The sequence below is a fragment of the Ambystoma mexicanum genome, chromosome 1p (genome assembly GCF_040938575.1).
Source record: "Ambystoma mexicanum isolate Mex_15411 chromosome 1p, UKY_AmexF1_1, whole genome shotgun sequence".
Taxonomy (NCBI): domain Eukaryota; kingdom Metazoa; phylum Chordata; class Amphibia; order Caudata; family Ambystomatidae; genus Ambystoma; species Ambystoma mexicanum.
In genome coordinates, this window is record NC_090921.1 from 1,194,981,884 (window position 1) to 1,194,987,883 (window position 6,000).

At 46.5% G+C, this 6,000-nt stretch overlaps 1 protein-coding gene across 2 annotated transcripts in view; it reads right to left on the minus strand.

The window, feature by feature from the left end:
• The window catches only part of LOC138451498 (alpha-tectorin-like), a 1,155,342-nt gene extending 1,149,559 nt beyond the window's left edge, over positions 1 to 5,783 (minus strand). For both annotated transcript variants that reach the window (XM_069604914.1, XM_069604913.1), the window contains exon 1: positions 5,668 to 5,783. The gene's annotated coding sequence lies outside the window, so the exon portion shown is untranslated. The remainder of the gene's footprint in view (positions 1 to 5,667) is intronic.
• Between the last annotated feature and the right edge of the window lie 217 nt (positions 5,784 to 6,000).

The window sequence follows — 6,000 nt, forward strand, 5'->3', positions numbered from 1 at the left end:
TAGAGCCCGCTTTTCCGGCCGCTTTTCCCAGGGCCATTCCCGCCCCCGTCAGTTTGCCTCACGAGGCGCCCAGAATCCATCCTCTGCTCGAGGTGCATACACCCAATTCTTCCCGCAACAGAATTCGGGTTGGAGAGGACGTGGTGGCAGAGGTACCAGGAGGTCCAGAGGAGCATCAGGTATTTTCCCGAGTGTTAAATGTTTTTTCCCTCAAAGGTATGGGAGGCAGGTTGGCCAGGTTTCTCCCACAGTGGGAATCCCTCACATCGGACCCCTGGGTGTTGCAGACAGTCCAAGGTTATCGCATAGAGTTTTACTCCCCTCCTTGCCAGTTGTCAGTTCCCGCCCCTTTGGTTCTGGACAGAATAAAGCAGTCGCTGATAGATGTGGAGGTCAAGGACCTCATCTCCAAGGGAGTGGTGGTACCAGCCTCTTACAGGGCATCCCAGTTTCTGAGTACCATATTTCTAGTCCCAAAACCGGAGCAGGGGTTCCGCCCAGTGATAAATTTAAAAGCTCTCAATTCCTTTGTAGTTTACCACCACTTCAAGATGGAGGGAATTCACTTACTCAGGGACACCCTCCTTCCAGCGGATTGGATGGTGAAGTTGGACCTCAAGGATGCTTACTTAGTGGTTCCCGTGTTCCCTCCACACCAGGAGTTCCTCCAGTTTCAGTGGGGGGGTCAGGTTTGGCAATTTGCATCCCTCCCGTTCGGTCTGTCCTCGGCCCCATGGTGCTTCACCAAGTTGATGAGGCCTGTGATGGCTCTTCTCAGGTCCAAGGGGATAAGGATAATTATTTATCTAGACGATATGCTCCTGTTAGCCCAGGACGCTCAGGTTTTGCTCTCTCATCTGAAGTTCACAGTAACTCTTCTTCAGAGCCTGGGGTTTGTGATAAATGCCAAAAAATCCATATTGCAGCCTACGCAATGTATCCAGTTTCTAGGCTTCGACATAGATTCAAAAGGTTGCATCCTTCTCCTCCCAGACAGCAGACTGTCCAAGATAAAGAAGGAGATCCGAAGTATCCTCAAGTGGGAAAATATCTCTCTCAGGTTATTAGCCAGGATAGTGGGGATGTTGTCTGCGTCTATCCAAGCAATTTTCCCGGCCCCTCTTCATTACAGAGCACTGCAGGGTCTGAAGGCCCGACATCTACGCAGATGTCTCTCTTACTCTCAAATGGTGGAGCTCTCCCCGGAGGCCAGGTTGGAACTCCTTTGGTGGCTCAAACACATGGAGGCATGGAATGGGAAAGCAATTTTTGGTCCCTCCCCGGATGTAGTTCTGGAATCAGATGCCAGCAGAGCAGGTTGGGGAGCCAGGTTAGGCCAGGTCTCCACGGGAGGAAAATGGTCAGAGGTAGAGAGGGATCTCCATATCAATTGTCTGGAATTGTTGGCGGGGTCCTTTGCAGTCCGCAGTTTCCTCAAAGATCAGGGGAATTGTTGTGTGCTCCTACGCATGGACAATGTCTCAGCAGTGAGATATGTCAATCGTCTGGGGGGAACCAGGTCCAAGGTCCTAGCGGATCTGGCGAGGCAGTTTTGGCATTTCTGTCTGGACCGCAATATTGTATTAAAAGCGGAGTACCTTCCGGGCGTCAGCAACGAAGTAGCAGATTGGAACTCCAGACACCTGCAAGACAGGAGCGATTGGATGTTACACAGGGACCTCTTTGCCAAGATACAATGCCTTTGGGGTCCGTTTTCAGTAGATCTGTTTGCCTCGAGGCTAAACTGTCAGGTGCACAGGTTCTTCAGTTGGAGACCAGATCCTGGCACTCTAGCTACCGATGCCTTTCTTCAGGATTGGTCAGGTCAGAGGCTTTACGCCTTCCCTCCCTTTGCGATGATAGCCAGAGTATTGGTTCAAGTACGCAGGTAAGAGGTCACGTTAGTGATTCTAACCCCCTTTTGGCCTTCCCAGATTTGGTTTCCGGCTCTCCTAGAGCTATCAGTAGACATTCCTCGTCTTCTTCCCTTTCATCCTCAGTTACTAACGAACCCGGGAGGTTTTCCTCACGAGTTGGTCCTTCAGGGGCACCTCTCCCTTATGGCATGGAAGATTTCAGCGCTTCCTGGTGCTTCCGAGGCCTTTCGCAGGACTCTATGTCAGTCATCAGAGACTCCTGGGCCCCCTCTACTAAATTGGGATACTCTTCAGCGTGGAACCGCTGGTCTAGCTGGTGTGTGGTTGGGCACCTCAATCCCATTTCTGCCCCTCCTGTAGAGGTGGTTAATTTCCTAGTGGGTTTGTTTAAAGAGGGAAAAGCTTACAGAACCATTAATGGTTTCAGGTCGGCTATCTCAGCAGGTCACCTGTTGGTAAAAGGGGAACCAGTGGGTAGACACTTCCTGGTGCGTAGAGCTCTCAAGTCTATTCGTATTAAAATCCCTCCAAAGCCTAAGTATTCAGTTCTTTGGGATGTTAACTTAGTATTGGACCTCTTTGGAGCCTGGCCTCCTAATGAAGATCTGTCTTTGCAACAACTTTTTTCCAAGCTAGCAATGTTGTTATGCCTAGTGTCTATTAAGAGAGTGTCCGATATCAGAGCTTTAGATGTGGATAATAAAATGTTTACCCCTCAGGGAGTTACCTTTTTTGTTTCACGAAGAACAAAGTGCATGACTTCCTCCATATCTTATCCAGCCTTCCCTGAAAACAATAAATTGTGTGTTGTAGCATGTTTAAAATGTTTTGAGTTAAAAACTGAGAGTCTGCGACCTCCTAATACCTCTCAGCTGCTGATTTCCTATAGGAAGCCCTATAAACCGGTATCCCCTTCCACTTTGGCCAGATGGGTTAAATGGGTCATGCGGGAGGCGGGAGTTGACACTTCCTCTTTTGGTCCCCATTCTGTCAGGGGTGCTATGGCCTCTAAAGCCGCCTTTTTGGGGGGCAGCCTAGAACAGATCCTTAAAGCAGCTGATTGGGCAAGAGAGTCAACTTTCAAAACGTTTTATCATAAACGCATTGCTCATGTAGCGGTTAATGTTCTGCAAGGGCTTTGAACTTGCATAATAGGAGCCTCCTGTCTTGCCATAGAATACCTAATCCCCCACACTAGCGTGAGATGGGGGTTTAGATTCTATTAAAGACAAGGAGGCGAATATTATATCTCCCACCCACCCTAATTGTGTTCTGGTTGTTTCAGATTTCGGGTGAGAGGTCCTGCTTTAAGGAGATCAGTTCTGGTTCTGTTGAGGAGTTTCAAGTTCTTCTGTTACATGGATTCATCGTTCGTGGAATTGTGTGAAGGATGGCTACAGTAACATATCTTAAGGACAGCGTCAGAAAGAGGATTTGTTATTGGACACAGGGACATTTATGGACTTGGCTGTATGCCCATTGGCTCCCAGGGGGGCATGACCTGTCCGCCATCTTGGAATGGGACATTTTAAATGTGATTGGTTGAAATGTTGTTATACATTTTTAGAAAAGTTTTATAAAATGTTATTTTCAGAAAAGCTTTATAAAAATGTTATTTTCTTTGCTGCTGTGTCAGAGTAAAGAAAGCTAATGCATAATATTCGCCTCCTTGTCTTTAATAGAATCTAAACCCCCATCTCACGCTAGTGTGGGGGATTAGGTATTGTAGAAGTCTATTAGCACAGTACACTGACACTCTCTCTTTTAGTTTGACTATTAGACAGCACTTAAGTGTACATGCCAAAACGAGTGTATTGGAGTACAGTTAGAGGGGAAATTACATGTTAGGACGGAAACATTACTTTTGGGTGTTGTTTGGTTATATACCCACCCATTCACTGCACTTGTCAATTTGCACCAACAACTTACCCCTTGCCTGCCACAAACACATCCTCTTGGGATCTCTTTGAGCTAGCTCTATCAAGCAGCAACACTTGTGCCTGTTTTTAAGCAGTCTGCTAATTGATAATGGCTAAATGCCTGATTTAAAAACACTACTGCTGTAATAAAAATGTCTTAACAACGTACGACGTCACACAATTGATTTATATGTGTTCTTTGCACACAATGACGTCCTCTCAAAAACAAGCACTGCCAAATTCAACAGTTTTGGCTTGTGTGTAGCTGTTAGACAGCAATTGCTAAGCACTGCTCTCATATGCCCGGTATTCACACCAGTGTACAGCTATTCACATCTCATGATCTGGTAGTACCATCATGTCTGTAGTTGGTAAATGCCTATCTCATGCCTACACAAAAGCCAAACCGTCTGGCTTTGCCAATGCTTGTGACCTTTGAGAACCGTTCACAATGGGAACAAATGAGGGTCTGAGATGCAAAGAATACTAAGGCAAGATGGCCGCTGGGAAAACATTGCTCGGCTGCTCGAGTGGGCAAGGCTGTCGACCCTGCTGTTAGCACCTCAAAGAAGCCTTTCCAGTGAAAGGAACGGCTGATGGAGTCAGGTGAGACAAGCATTCCTGGAAGCTGAATGGGCCTTTTGGGAGGATGTGAAAGGAGGCATCAGGGTTAAGGAGATGCAGAACATTGGCAGACAGATGAGGTCGGCGCGGTAAGAATGCTGGTTGTATCATGAGTTATTGACCGCATTCCGAGCTTTGCGAGTGGCTACAGCACGGTTTATAACCTCCACTGTGAGATAATATTGTAATTGCCTTTCCCATTCTTAAAATCGCGCATCTTCACCTTGGTCTATTACCACCTTGTTTGGGGGTGGGGAGCATCTATGCCATGATAGTGACCGCTCCATTGGTCTATAAGGCTTTTTTTATTTTTTCAAGTACATGGGTTGCAATTATTGTGTGATACGTTCGAGTAGGTTCTTGACTGTTTAGAACATCTAACTTCTGATCTTGAACTAATGCATTGAATAATGTGTGAGCTCTTCCACAAATCACTTTATCTTAATGTGTCTCGATTTTTTTTTTCTTTTTTTACATTCAAACATTCGGATTTCGGGAATAAACAAACCTCAGTACTACGTGATGACAAAAAACCAGAGGCTTACTTTTAGGTAATGTGTGATATAATCCTAATCACATTTAGCAGTAAAACTTTATTCCAGTACAGTCCGTAGTAATGGTACTCAGCAGTGGACTGGTCTACAGGCAACTCTTGCCCCCCAAATCCGACTATGAGGGGGTTGGTGTTGCTAACACAGTGTACAATGTGGCTATTTTGGAAATCATTCCCAGGACCACTTTTGGCGTCCCGTCCATGCCGACTGCACTCCTTGATTTTGGCTAACCTCATTCATTGAAATTCCCTTACACCACTGCACTGCGTCTTTTTAGGTAACTTCCTACAGAAGAACCTCCTTTTTTCCCGTAAAGCCTTGAAAACTGAATGACGAAGAACGCAGTGGGGGCAGGACGAGGCACTTGGATGTTGTGTTCAGTGGGCCATGTTCCAGACACGCTTGTTGTAAGCGTAATTGTTTTATGAAACTGTTATAAAGCATTAATGTTATCAATGGAGTACATCCCACTTTCCTCATCCTCGGACAAGAACGTGTCACTGAAATGTGTGAGGCCGGGGGACTGGGCTTTTCTGGGTCGTCTGTTGTGAAGTCTGTGAGGAGAGAACCTCGAAAAATCGAGTTGTTCTCGACGTAAACGGAAATTCACTGAGCAGTCAGATACCCGTTCCCAAAGATTCACCCGCCGTCAGTTAAAAAAACATACGTAGTCCATCAACTAAACCCCCTCACCTGTGTCTCCCTCAGCTCCACAGCACCATCATCAAGTCCTGGCTCTCGTGTCCATTCACAGCAGCAGCTTTTCCGAAGTGGCGCGGAATTCCCCAGGTTCATTCGTCAAACACCAGCTAATAACGTCGAGCTGGAAAAATCAAGGACGGTTTTCTGGTGTCCCACGCACATTTGGCAAGCTCTCCTGATCCCTTGCTGGCAAACGAGTTCTTTGGTACGTCTCCCAGAGACCGGGTTTTCCGGCAATTAAAACTTGTAGATGAAAAGCAAATATTCAACAGGCAGTGAAATATACATGCTTGAAGCAATGTTCTCACACACAGCGATTTCCTC